At 43.8% G+C, this 14,353-nt stretch overlaps 1 protein-coding gene across 1 annotated transcript in view; it reads left to right on the top strand.

The window, feature by feature from the left end:
- The first annotated feature begins 2,409 nt into the window (after positions 1 to 2,409).
- PGBD2 (piggyBac transposable element derived 2) overlaps positions 2,410 to 14,353 on the top strand; it is a 29,357-nt gene continuing 17,413 nt past the window's right edge. The window contains exon 1 of the mRNA XM_060146606.1: positions 2,410 to 2,512. The gene's annotated coding sequence lies outside the window, so the exon portion shown is untranslated. The remainder of the gene's footprint in view (positions 2,513 to 14,353) is intronic.

The following is a 14,353-nucleotide window of genomic DNA, read 5'->3' as shown; positions in this document are numbered from 1 at the left end:
GAACCTAAATTCTGAGTGGAACAATCCAGTCATCCAAGCAAAATCTCAGATTTTTACTGTGCATTTTCTCCTTGGTCCAAGTCACCAAGGAGAAAATGGCTTAGGTCAGGATCCTAACCATTAATTAAGACAAAAGTGGGTATGAGCTGGATAGGTATTTCTTCATCTAGAAAAAACAAGCCAGTCAGTAACCTCCACTAATTTGCTAAACAAGGTCCCAAAAGAATGAGGATTCCAGTATGCATGTAACACCAAACCCCTTACCTCCCACCAAACCTTCTCCTTCTTCCATCTTTCACTTGTCAGTCAACGGCAACGCTATTCTTCTACTTGTGAAGGCCAAAACCCTTGAGTCTTCCCTGCCTCCTTTCTCTCATGTTCTACATCCAATCTATGAGCAAGCCCTATTGTGTCTCTACCTTCAAAGTATATCCAGGATCCTACTACTTCTCTCTGCCTCCATTATTTGCACCTTGGTCCAAGTCACCATCATATCTGGTCTGAACCACTATAATAGCCTCCTGTCTGGCTCTTTGATTCACCTCAGAGGGCACTTATAAAGGCTTCATCAGACTGCATTCCTCCTCTACTAGAGCCCCAAGCACACACAGAGGCTGGCCACATACCTGGCACATGATTTACCACTTCTCCAACTTCATTTTTTTGACTCCCCTTGTTCACTCATCTCCAGCCATGCTGTTCCTCCAAAGTGCTGGGCTTGCTCCCACCTCAGGGCCTTTGAAGATGCTGTTCTCCCTGTTTCAAGTATATCCCTCCTTGAATTCTGCATGGCTTATTCTTCATATCTTTTGGCTTTTCCCTCAAATATAATTTTTTCAGGGAGAACTTCCATGACCACACTATTTAAACATTCCCCTTCCCTGATTTTTTTTTCTCCATAGAACTTTCCACTTTGCATACCATATATTTCACTTGTTTGTTTCTTGTCTGTTTCTCTCACTGGAATGTAAGCAGTGACTGTCACAGAGTGGGCATTCAGTAGATGGCTGTTGAATGAATGAATGAATGGGATGTAGGTTCTGGGGAACAAAGGAAGGTAGGAAACACTGCATTTATGTTACCTAAAATAGCACACCACCCTCCCAGAGCTCATCTTCTACCCCCTTAACTTGCTTCATTTTTCTTCACAGCACCTATCACTTTTGATACTATTTGTTTCTTGAGTGCCTCCTCTATTACAAAGTGAGTCCCATGAGAACAAGAACTTTTTGTTCTCCGCTATATCTGGTCTGCCTGGCAACAATACGTATTTGTGGAAAAAACAATGACAAACTTGAGTGTGCCCTCGGCTCTAGAATCTCACAAATGGGCATGGTAACTTATTTTTCTGACCCAGGTGGTTTACACTTTACAGTGACCAAAACCCTTATGAGAAGTGCCAGGGTGGAGAAGAAAATACAAAATCTTCACTACTCGCCCCTCTTCTTGAACGTTTAGCACAGTTTGGTCCCAAGGATTTTTGTGTTTAGAAAAACCCTTGGAGGCCAAGGCACCCTTTTCTGTAAAGTCACTTCCTATATACTTTATGGAGCAGAGCCTCAAAGTGTGTGTATGGAGAGGCGACGGGAGTGGTCCAGGCTGGAAGGGAGATTCCCCCGCTCCGATTTCTCCGCCCCCCCCGCCCCCCACCGCGCGGCGCGCAAGGTACCTTGTCTGCAGACAATTTTAGTTGTTGTAACTCGCGGAGCAGGGGTGTGGTGTGCTACTGGCACCTGGTGGGTAGAGGCGAGGGATGCTCAAAATCCTAAAATCACGGCTGCCAGATTTAGCGAATAAAAATACCTGTCGGTAGGGTCGCCAGATGAAATACATAACTCCAAGATTAATTTTAGAGTATATTTTTATCTGAAATTCAAATTTAACTTGGCGCCCTATATTTTATCAGGTGATGCTACCTGCAATACATGGGACAGGGCCCCACAACAAAGAATTATCCAGACCAAAAGTCCAGGGTGTGAAGTTGGTCCAGTAACGCAGATTGTTGGGCCTGGCCTCGGAGTTTCTGATTCGGTAGGTCTGGGGTGGGGCCCCAGGATTTGCATTTCTATCAAGTTCCCAAGTGAAGCTGCCATTGGTCTGGAACTACATTGGAGAACCACCGACCTAGAAAGAAAAAAAGACTTCGTGCCCTCCTGAGTAATAGCGAGGAAAGTGCCTAGGCTAGCATGTAAGGAGACAGGACGAAAAGGGGCTGCAATAGGGGCAGAAAATATTTCTGCCGTCTTGGGCCCTACCTCAGAGGCACTTCTGTGTCCTCTCTAGGCGCCGCGGAGGCCCCAATGTCTCGATGGTCGCTCGAATCGGGGGCGTGTCCTGGGCAGGGGCGTGTCCTGGGCGGAGAGCAGAAGGCGGGCCGAGGGGAACCGAGTGCTCTCGTGCCGGACGTTGCGCGGCCGCGACGCCCGACGCCGGCGGGGCAGCGGCGCTCTGGGCTCTGCGCTGCCGGTGGTATCTGGCGCGAACCCACGAGGTTCCGGTCCGTTCGGCGCAGGTAGGCGTCGTCCCGCTTGCACCGCCTACTGGGCCCCTCTTGGTTGTGGGAGCGGCGCGCCCTGGCGTTGCGTTTTCTCAACGGTGCCCGAGGCGTTGGCCTTCGCTGCCGCGGGCGGACTACGGGTAGGTGGGACCAGGACCGGGACAATGGACCTCCGGGCGCGGAACTCAGAGGGCCGCACGGGGGCGCTCTCGCCGCGGGACGGGGAGGCTGGGCTGGGACCGGGGAGGACTTAGCTGGGGCGAAGCGGGCTTGGGGGCGGGAGACTTTGGGCGAGGCCGGGCTGTGGGCGGGACCGGGGCCTGCTAAACGCAGGATGTACTAAGGGAGGAGTGGCTGGGACCCTTGGTAGGAATCAGGGGCGGGCCCGGGCTGGAGGCCGGACGGACTGTGGGCGGAGCTGGGGCTGGGTCAGGCTGACGCGGGGCAGATTGGGGGCGGCGTGGGCGGACATCTGTGGGCGGGGTGGGTGGGGTGCGGCTCCCATGCCACGCCCCTTAGGGGGAGGGGCTACCCCGCGCGGGGCGCGCTGGGTGCAGGGCATTTCTGGCATTCATAGTTTTTGCCTGCTTCTGGGATCGCCGACGTTGCATAAGGTCTTTGTTTTCCTCTTTTCCCCCCTTTTTGTTTGGTATTGAGATGGGTAGGAGAAGAAGGAGGAGGACTCCGTTTCACAAAGGCCATTCCTGAGCTGTGGTACACCTGGCTTAGCTCTGAGGCATTTACGTTTATAAAATGTCTTATTAAAAAAAATTTTCTTTGAAGTAACTTAAGAATTTGAAAAAAGTTTTAAAACTAGTACAAAGAATTCCCACATTCTAATCACCTAGGTTCCCCAAATGTTAACATATTATTTAACAGAACAATTAGCAAAACCAGGACACCTAACATCTACAGGCCTTATTCAGATTCTTTTTGCTCTTCTTGTCCATTTCCTTTTTGTGGTATAGGATCCAAGTCAGGATTTAGATGCATTTAGTTGTCGTGTCTCATTGGAAAAATTTATATTTTAAACAGTAGAAGCCCCCTTACCTCCAAGATCCTTCAGAGTGGCCCTTGGGACCACCAGATCTCAAATCAAAGAGGCTTTTCTTCTTGGATGCCAGGGCCAGTTGAGAACGTCCAGTTGAGCCTTCCGGCAGCTTTGGCATAGGTGGTCACCTCTGTCCCTTGACCCATCTGGCCCTTGGCTGCTCAGCCTCTCCTAGTTCTCCTCCTACCTCTCAAGTCAACCTCCTCCCTCAGATCTCTGCAGATGCCCTCCTTGGCCAGCTTCTCTTTCAGTGTGGGCTTCCTCCCTTGCATGATCTCTTGTGGCTTCAAGGATTCTTGTGGCTTTGAGCGTTCCATAAATCCTCAGAAAACTCACTTGTTTATCACTTCAGCCCAGGCCATTTCTCGGTCTCAGACCCACAGGGATTGTGGCCTATCGCTGCCTTTCTGGGTTATCTCAAAAGCATTTCCAGGGGCTTGCCTGGTGGCGCAGTGGTTGAGAGTCCGCCTGCCGATGCAGGGGACACGGGTTCGTGCCCCGGTCCGCGAAGATCCCACATACCGCCGAGCGGCTGGACCCGTGAGCCATGGCCGCTGAGCCTTCGCATCCAGAGCCTGTGCTCCGCAACAGGAGAGGCCACAGCAGTGAGAGGCCCGCGTACTGCAAAAAAAAAAAAAAAGCATTTCCATTCCAATATGCGCAAAACACAGCTCCAAGTCACCCACTTCTAGTCCACTGTATCAATTGGGTCTCCACTGATAGACATTTCCTATGCAGAGTTTCAGAGAATCTTAGAGAATGCATTTTGGTTGGGGCAATCAAATATTAAGAGTTCCTAGTACTTTTTTAAATAGCTGTCTTAAAGCCAGAAAGTGAAGATGAAGATGAAGGCCTGCTACAGGATGAGGAGGATGCCCTGCAGTATGACCATTTTCTTAGCAGCACAAGTTGTTCAGTTCAGCAAGTATTTATTGGGTGCCTGTTGCATGCCAGGAGCTGTGTTGGCTTCTGGGGATACAGAGATGAATAAATTCTGCACCCGCCCTGCCATCAGAGGGCATGTGGTGGGGTCATGTTTTGTAATTGAGGTGAAATCTGTGATAGAGGAAGCCTCAACTTGGAGAAGGAGGTTGCAGGACGTGAGTTGGCCTGAGCCTAGGTGGGAGAAGGCTGGGGACCCAGCTGTTAGGGGCCTTGACCTATTTCCAGGGCTCGTGGGATCGTGACCTTGGGAAGTTCTCCCTAGGCTATGATTATGGGCTGGCGTGGGAATGACTGGTTGGGGGCTGTCACTGAATGTTGGTGACTGGATAAGGGTCACCCCAGGGTACAGTAGAGGAAAAGGTGATGAGATGAGCTGCTGAGAGTGGTGTGACTGTGAAATGGTAACACAGGTCATACTCTCTGACCCAAACCCAACCAGACATGGGGAAAAGTCAGAATGTTTGAATTTTATCAAAGTCACACTGAAGCACTCCTTAATCAAACATAGGATTTCTGTAGCAATATCTATCAATATCTATAGTAAGTAATAGAAATAGGTATTATAAAGAGCCTCAGATATTTTCAGGTTTTGCTGCCAGGCAGTTTGTTGCCCAAACTTTGAAATAATGTTCAGTTTTCACAACATTTTTGACTTTTGAGAATTGTAGGTGAAGGGTTGTGGATCTGAAAAGATAGCTACCACTTGTAGAGCCAGGCCTGTTGTGTGTGCTTCACAGGCATTGACTCTCATCCTCAACCCTACAAGGGTTGATACCATGCAGATCCCATTTTGTGGGTGAGGAGATGAGGGCATAGAGAAGGTAAGTGATTTGCCCACAGTCACACAACTCACCCCTGTTGGCTCCATAGTCCACATTCTTACCAGACTGCATACGTGTGAATGGGAGGTTGGGGAGTTGCAGGACCAAAGTCTTTCTCCCATACCTCAGATACCTGGCATCTGCAACCAGCCTGTGTGAGTGCCAAGGAGGGTCAGAAGAGAAGGGAGGCAGGAGCCCTGTAGAGGTTGTGGTTACATACACAGATTCATTGAATGCCTGTGGGGACTCACTTCCTTGGTGCCTGGAGCTTGTGGTCTGGTTGGGCAGTGAGCTCTTCTCACAAGCTGTAGAGGAAGTTAAGTGCACTGTCAAGTGGACCAGAGGAGGACATGGGTGATCAGAGGCACTGGGTTGACAAGCTGGGATGCAGACTAGCTGGGCTTTGAGAAAATTTAGGTAAATGATTTTATGAGGATTCTGTAAGGAGATTCTTCATGAGAGACACAGACTGTTGAGTGCGGAGATGACTGTATTCTAATTTTCTTCCTCTAACTGCAAAAGATATATGTGCTCTGGAGCACCAGAGATGAATGCCTTCTGCCTGCCACTTCCATGTCACTGCAGACAGTGGTCTTCTCAAAGGACATTGAATGGGTCAATTTGATCATATTTGCTCAGGTGTGTGAGAATGTCCCTGTGCCTTTGTGAGTGCATGTATAACTGTGCAAAATATGCATTCAAAAACATATAAGATGCATAGGAACAGTTTAAAGAGTCATGAAAGAACTTTGAACACTCCACTCAGTTTAAGAAATAGAACCTTGTCAAAATCTTAGCAATTCCCTGTATGTCTGCCCCAATTGCATCTTTTCTCTTCAGAGGTAACTACTATTCTGAAGTTCCTCTTAATCATTTCCTTGCTTTTCTTTATAGTTTCACAATGTGTATGTGTCTCCAGATAATATTTTAGTTTTGTTTAACTTTCTGATCCTTATAAAATGAAACCATGTAGCAAGTTTTTTCTTTTTTTTTTTTTTGCTTATTGTCTTTTATTTGAGATCCATTCAGTCGTGTGTGTGGCTGAAGTTCTTCACTCACTTTTTCTGTGGTATTGCACTGCCTCCATTCTGTTGATGGCCGTTTGGGCTGTCTCTAGTTTTTGTTACTCTAAATAAACAGTGCTGCAGTGGACATTCTTGTCCTGGTCTCCTGGTGCACAGATGAAGTAGTTCTCAAACAGGGGTGAGGGAGGTGTGGTGAGATAGGGGTAAGGGAAGAAAAGGAAACACTTTTGGTTGTTATAACTGGGAGGTGGTGTGCTCCTTGTCTCTAGTGGGTAGAGGCCAGGCACACTGCTAAACATACTACAATGCACAGGACAGCCTTCGCATCTCCTCCTCTCCCACGCACCAAAGAATTGTCCGACTCCTAATGCGAGTGTCGAGGCTGAGAACCCTTGCTCTAGGGTAAATACCTGGGGTGGACTGCTGGGTGCGTGGGTTTGTGCATGTTCAACTTTAGTAGATACTAGCATACTGTTTACACTCCTTTCAGCAGTATGTGGCCTCTTGCATTACTCGTCCTTTTCAATACTTGATTATCTCTGCCTTTAAAATTTTTGCCAACTTGGTGTCTGTGAAATGATATCTGATTGTGGTTTTAATTTCATTTCCTGAACAGTAATGAGATTGAGCATCTTGTCATGTCGGTCTTCTTTTTGTATTTCCTTTGAGAAGTGCCCCCTGATACCATTTTGCCCATTTTCCTGTTGTGTTATTTGTGTTTTTCTTAATTGTGTCTGGGATTTCTTTATATATCATAGATTATTCTTACCTCCTAGATGCTAATCCCTTATGTTTGTTGCAGATAACTTCTCCCATTTTTGAGTTTATTCTGATGGGCTGAAAAGTTCTTAATTTAAATGTAGTAGAATTTATCAATCATTTTCTTTATGGTTAAATGCTTTTTGCTGGTTGGTTGGTTTCCTGCCAGATCCCCGGGTGGGCAGGACTTGTTCTAGGACCACACTGGAGCAGTGCTGAAACCAAGTCTCAGTGCCAGTTCAGGACCCACAGCTGGCACTAAGGTTGGCAGGCCTGCTGCCAGGGGCACAGATGGGTGTTGCTGGATCCCTGGGTGAGCAGGACTGGGAGCAGGGCTAGAGCCAGGTCACAGGGCTGCTTCAGGATCTGTAGTCTGGTCCAAGGATGGTAGGCCTGTTACTAGGGGTACGGATGCATGATTCCTCCTGGGTCCCTTGTCAGATGGTTACAGGACCGTGACCAGGCAGGTCTGGAGCTGAGTCTGTAGGGAGTTGGGGCTGCTTTCAGTTTGCTGGCAGAACCATGTGAGCTTGCCACCAGGGTGTGGGCCTGCCTTTTTAGAGCAGCTATCCTTGGCCTTGGGGTTCACTGGGGTTTTACAACCTCCTATCTGGATCCCAAGGCTTTCACAAAGGCACTTTTGTCTGTAGTTGCCTTCCAAATCATTGTTTGTTTAGGGAGATGCATTCCTGTTCCACCACCTTGCTAATGTCATTCCCTGTCTCCGTTTAAGTAGGATAGGTCAAACATGTCAGTTCTGTTGTTCAAGTCTCAGTAATTTTGTCTGCTTGACCATCAGTTACTGGAAGAGGTGTGTTGAAATCTCTTACTGTTACAATAGATTTGTCAATTTCTATAATTCTATTACTTTTTACTGTATTTTGAAGTTATATTGTTAGATGCATAAAGTTTAAAATTACTATATCTTTCTGATGAGTCCCACCTTTTTTCCCTGTGAAGTTACCCTCATTTTCTCTGATAATGCTTGCTTTACATTTTGTTATTTTTAATTGTAAAAAACACATGAAATAAAATTTACCATCTTAACCACTTTTAAGTGTACATTTCAGTAGTGTTAAGTATATTCACATTGTTGTGCAACTAATCTCCAGGACATTTTTATCTAACAAAACTGAGACTATACCCGTTAAACATCAACTTCCCATTTTCCCCTCCACCCACTCCTGGTAACCACCATCCTACTTTCTGTTTCTATGAATTTAAATACTTTAGATACCTCATGTAAGTGGAATCATACAGTATTTGTCTTTTTGTGAGTGGTTTATTTCACTTAGCATAATGTTCTCGTTTCATCCATGTTGTAACATGTGGTAAGATTTCCTTTTAAGGCTGAATAATGTTCTATTGTAGATCTACCTATTGTAGGTTCTATGTGTAGACCACATCTTCTTTATCCATTCATCTGTAGGTGGACATGGGAGTTGCTCTCACCTCTTGGCTATTGTGAATAGTGCTGCTATGAACCTGGGTGTCTCTTTGAGACCCTGCTTTCAATTCTTTTGGTTAAATGCTCAGAAGTGGTATTGCTGGATCATATGGTAGTTCTGTTTTTAATTTTTTGAGGTACCATCATACTGTTTTACATAGTGGCTGCACCATTTTATGTTCACATTAACAGTGCACAAGGGTTCCAATTTCTCCACATCCTTACCAACATTTTATTTTCTGGGTTTTTTTTTTTTTTGATAGTGGTCATCCTAATGGGTATGAGGTGATAAATCATTATGCTATTGGTTTGCGTTTCCCTAGTGATTAGTGATGTTGAGCATCTTTTTGTGTGCTTATTGGCCATTTGTATATCTTTAGAGAAATGACTGTTCATGTTTTTTGTCCACTTTTTAGTTGGGTTGCTTTTTTTGTTGTTACTAAGATATAGGAGTTCTTTATATATTCTAGATATTAACTCCTTGTAAGATGTAATTTGCAAATATTTTCTCCCATTCCATGTATTGCCTCTCTACTTTGTTGATTATATCCTTTGATGAAGTTTTAAGTTTGATGTAGTCCCATTTGTCTGTATTAGCTTTTGTTGTCTCTGCTTTTGGTGTCATATTCAAGAAATCATTGCCAAATCCAATGTCATGAATCTTTTCCCCTATGTTTTTTTCTAAGCGTTTTATAATTTTACCTCTTACATTTAGGTCTTTGGTATGTTTTGAGTTAATTTTTGTATATGATACAAGATAAGTGTTCAACTTTATCCTTGTGCACGATATCCAGTTTTTCCAACACCATTTGTTAGGGACTGTCCTTTCCCTACTGAGTGGTCTTAGCACCCTTACCTGGCTGTATACATGAAGGTTTATTTCTGGCACTCTATGCTGATTCATTGATCTATATGTCTGTCTTTAATTCCAGTACCATACTGTTTTGATTTCTGTAGCTTTGTAATATGTATTGAAATGAGGAAGTATAAGTCTTTCAACTTTGTTCTTTTTCAAAATTGTTTTGGCCATTGGAGTTCCTTGATATAACATGTGAATTTTTAGGTGGCTTTTTCTATTTGTACCAAAAATGCCATTGGGATTTTGATAGAGATTGCATTGAATCTGTGTATTACTTTGGGTAGTATTGACATACTGTCAACATTAAGTCTTCCAGTCTATGAACCTGAGATGTCTTTACATTTTTTGGTGTTTTTTTAAAGTGTTTTCATTAATGTTTTTTTGTCAGTTTACAACTCTTTCACCTTCTTGGTTAGGATTGTTCCTAAATATTTTATTCTTTTCAATGTTGTGGTAAATGGAATTGTTTACTTAATTTCCACTTCATATTTTTCATTGTTAGTGTATAGAAATGCAACTAAAATGAATAGATTTTAGTGTGTTACTTTTGATTCCTACAACTTTGCTGAATTTTTTATTATTTCTAACAGGTTCTTAAAAAATCTTTAGGGATTTCTACATATAAGATCATGTCATCCACAAACAGGTAATGCTATTTCTTCATTTCCAATTTGGATGCCTTTTATTTATTTATTTTTCTTGCCAAAAGGTTCTGGCTAGGACTTCTGGTATTACGTTGAGTAGAATGGCCAGAGTGGGCATCCTTATCTCGATCCTGTTGGTAGAGGAAAAGTTTTCAGTATTTCACTATTTCATACGATGTTAGTTGTGATATTTTTTCATATATGGCCTTTGTTATGTTGAGATGGTTTCCTTCTATTCCTAGTTTATTAAGTGTTTTTATCGTGAAACAGTGTTAAATCTTGTTAAATACATTTTCTGCATCAATTAATATGAACATGTTTTATTTTAAATGATTTTTACATGTTGAACTATTCTTGCATTCCAGAAATCCTACTTTGTTGTGTATAATCCTTTCAATGTGCTTTTGAATTCAGTTTGCTAGTATTTTATTGAGGATTTTTGTTCATATTTATCAAGGCTATTGGTCTTTAATTTTCTTCTAGTGTTTTTGTCCAGTTCTAGTATCAGGGTAAGGTTGGCTCAGCTATTATATTTTTCAGCTCTAGAATTTCTGTTTGGTTCTTTTTTATAGTTTCTATCTCTTTGTTGATATTCTCATTTTGTTCATGCATTTCCTGATTTTGTTTAGTTGTATATCTGTGTTTTCTTTTAGCTAATTGAATATCTTTAAGAAGTAGTTTTGAATTTTTCATTAAGAAATTCAGCAACCTGTTTTTCTTTTGGGTCCAGTCTGGAGTTTTATTTTGTTCCTTTGATTGGGCCATGTTTCCTTGTTTCTTTGTATACTTTGTGATCTGTTGCTGAGATTTGGCCATTTGACAAAGCAACTTCCTGTCCGGGTCTTAATGGACTGGCTTCATTTAGCAGAATACTTTCACCAATCAGCCCACCTGGAAGTTTGGGACCTCCCCATCCTTTTCTAGTGATGTATGTTCTCTGGACTTGTGTGTGTACTTTTTAACTCTTAATTTCTCTACACTGCTTGTCCTTATTTCTTCTCAGGAGCTTGTAATTTCTTGCTCTCCCAGACATCTGCCTGCTGGACTGCAGAATCTCTGCAGCTACTGTGCTGTGGCACCTGCCTACATTTTCAGTGTGTTCCAAACTACGCCAACATGCCTGTCAGTGCTCCAAGTCTGGTGAGACAGAAATCTGTCCCTCAGGCAGGCCCCAGGCAAACCAGAACTAGGTTTTCTCTTAGTTGCACCTAACTATACTGAGATGGGGGAGAAGCATGTGTGTGCAAAATGCCATGAACTTTTCCTACCCTTTTCAATGGAATCCCTTCTTGGTTTTCTATTGGCTTGGTTTTCCATTGGTCTCTGACCCCCGTTCCTGGGACAAGAGAACAAGAAAAAGCAGGGGAAAGAATCAAGAGACTGGTCTTAGCAGGGTGGAAGTTTTTATATGGTTATTAAGGAATAAGGTAAAGCAAATATTGATAGGGGTGAAAGAAAGGTGAAACAGAAAAGGGAGAGTCACAGGACTTGTCTCAGCAGGGTGGAAATCTTTATTTAGATGGTTGTTAGGAAGTGGGATGAAGACCACCTAGAGGAGTGGGATAGGGAGGGTGGGAGGGGGGGAGACCCACGAGGGAAGAGATACGGGGAAATATGTATATGTATAGCTGATTCACTTTGTTATAAAGCAGAGACGAACACACCATTGTAAAGCACTTATACTCCAATAAAGATGTTAATTTAAAAAAATGAAAAGAAGTGGGATGAATAAAATGGACATTGATGGGGTTAAAACAAAGGTTTTAATACAGCCATACCAAAGACTGGGTGTTAGCCAAAGGGATCTCCTGCTGGTCCCCCAGCATGTAGGGGTCCCAAACAAGTCTGCTCTATTTATCCCAGTTTGGAGAAGTAAAAAGCCAGAAGGCAGAGACTACATTGAGGAACCTCGCCAGCAGTCACTTGGGGCAGTGGTTAGGCAGATTAATCGAGTTGACAGTTGACAAAAGGGCCAGGGTACCTTGGCTCAACCCTTACTAAGGACCCAAAGCCTTTTGCACATAAGTAGGTAAAATGGTCAGCGGGTTGATACAGGAGTCCTACGAACTGTGGTACCAAGACCTATTGGTGAAGCCGTGACACAGGCTACAGTTAGATTTAGAGAGTATAAAAGTGTGGGTTGGGAATTCCCTGGCGGTCCAGTGGTTAGGACTTTGTGCTTTCCCTGCCAAGGGCCTGGGTTCAGTCCCTGGTCAGGGAACTACGATCCCCACAAGCCGCGTGGCACAGCCAAAAAAAAAGTGTAAAAGTTAATAAGATTGTGAAAGTTGAAATGTTTAAACAAGCTTTATGTAAAGAAATTGTGTCTTCTTTACCTGAATGTTTTATGGGAATCGATACTGTGTTTGGCTGGGGAACACTTCCCCTACCTAATATTGTAACACAAAACCTGTTGATGTGATCCTAATGGAGGCCACAGTGAGGGTTGATAGAATTAAGATTGAAGTTTGTAGAATTGTTGTTTGAACAGGCTCTATGTGAAGTGGTTGTGTCTCTTTTTTCTGATTGTATTATGGGGATGGACGTTGTATCTGGGGGATGTTTCCCCTACCTAATATTGTAAACAGAAGGCATGTAACTCTACCCTTTGAGCAATATTAATCGGACATGATAAATAGGAACCAGTAAGGAGTGTGGAATAGAAGTTGGATTGCTGGTAGGGACAAATTCTCTGTGTGATAGCCCGTGGAGCCTAGACTGTGGTTTATGACAAAAGCCTGTGAATGCCTCCGAGCGATCACTACTGGGAATTTATACTAGACAATTTCCATTTGAAGGGCATTTACTATCTTGCCATTTGACATTATTAATTGAAGCTACCCCTATGACTGAAGGACATAAAATTATCTTAAAACCTGAAATGCTCAATGTGTAGGGTGATGTCAGAGAATCACTCTAATGGGGATGTCAGTGCCTGGAAGAATTTCATAATAAAATAGAAATGGTTTATACAGGATGATGCTGCCTGGGGAGTGCAAGGAGATACTCACGAGTAGGGGGCTTCTTTTTCTCTAGGACTGTCTCTGTAACTGTGTGAGGAGTTGCTGGATTCTTTTGTCACTTGGACAGTGCCCTATAAAGAACTCTCAACTGACCAACAAAGAGTTGCTTCATTTGTGGATGGCATTTAGAAGGTGAATGGACAACATCCTATTTGGAAGGCCACCACTCTGAATTCTTCAAATCAGATTGGTGGGCTGACTTGCATGCTGTTATCCTAACAGTGATGGAAGAATTGAACGATGGTATAAGCACCTATGTTTGGGTTTTTATTGATTCATGGATGCTGGCCAATAGACTGGCCATATGGTCAGGCAGGAGGGCAATGGAAACCTGGCCCATTAAAGGGATGCCCTTGTAGGGCACAGGCTTGTGGAAATTTGAGGGGTGCATTAAAGTAGAACATGTCAATGCCCATCAGAAGAACTCTTTTCCAGGTTTAGTAGGTGATTGGAATCAGCAAGCAGATACTCCTGTGTGCTCCCTTGAGATGGCCACCTGGGTCCGTGACATGTACGGACATAGGGGTCACTGCAGCAAAGTAAAGATGGGTTGAATTTCCTCATAGTCTTCTTGTACTCTCATGCACAAAATGCCAGTAAGAGAAGTTCTCTCTGTCAACGAGAGAGACAGAGATTGCACATGGCTATATGGCAGATTCCCTGGTGGGAAGGCTCTGATCGTGGTTGGCATGTGAGACAATGCTGGTAGCCATGGGGGGCTACAAATGGGTCCTGATGCTGGGAATAGACACTGACTCTGGACAGGGCTATGCCTGCCTAATGGTAGATGAAAATGCTCAGAATACTGTGAAAGAACTGGAACAGAAGATACTACACCAATTTGGGTTGCTGACTATCATTTCTTTAGACCAAGGAACACAGTTTACAGTCTGTAATGTCCAACAATGGGCAGAGAAATATTCTCCTCTGAGTACTAGTTTGATAGAGGATTGGAATGGGCATTTGAAGCATTGGTTGTCTAAAATGGAGGAAAATAAAGGCATGAAGGGCTGGCTTTACACACCTTCATGAGTGTCTACTCATACTAAACGTGAGTGGGACTAGAAAAGTGTCCCCACTGGATAGATTCCTCTATTTTTCTGGTGGATCTAGGGAAGTAGGGGTGACAAAGGATGCTGATATGACTTACCTTCTTGCCAAAGGAGGAGGACGTTGGTATAATAGCTATAGTTTTTTTTTTCTCTCTCTTTTTTTTTTCTTTTTCTTCCTCACATCACCTCAACTTTTTGTTTGTTTTTCCTACCTGATGGCAGTGGTCATG

Source organism: Lagenorhynchus albirostris, chromosome 3 (genome assembly GCF_949774975.1).
Source record: "Lagenorhynchus albirostris chromosome 3, mLagAlb1.1, whole genome shotgun sequence".
In the NCBI taxonomy this organism is placed as follows: Eukaryota; Metazoa; Chordata; class Mammalia; order Artiodactyla; family Delphinidae; genus Lagenorhynchus; species Lagenorhynchus albirostris.
This window is presented reverse-complemented; position numbering and strand designations above follow the sequence as displayed.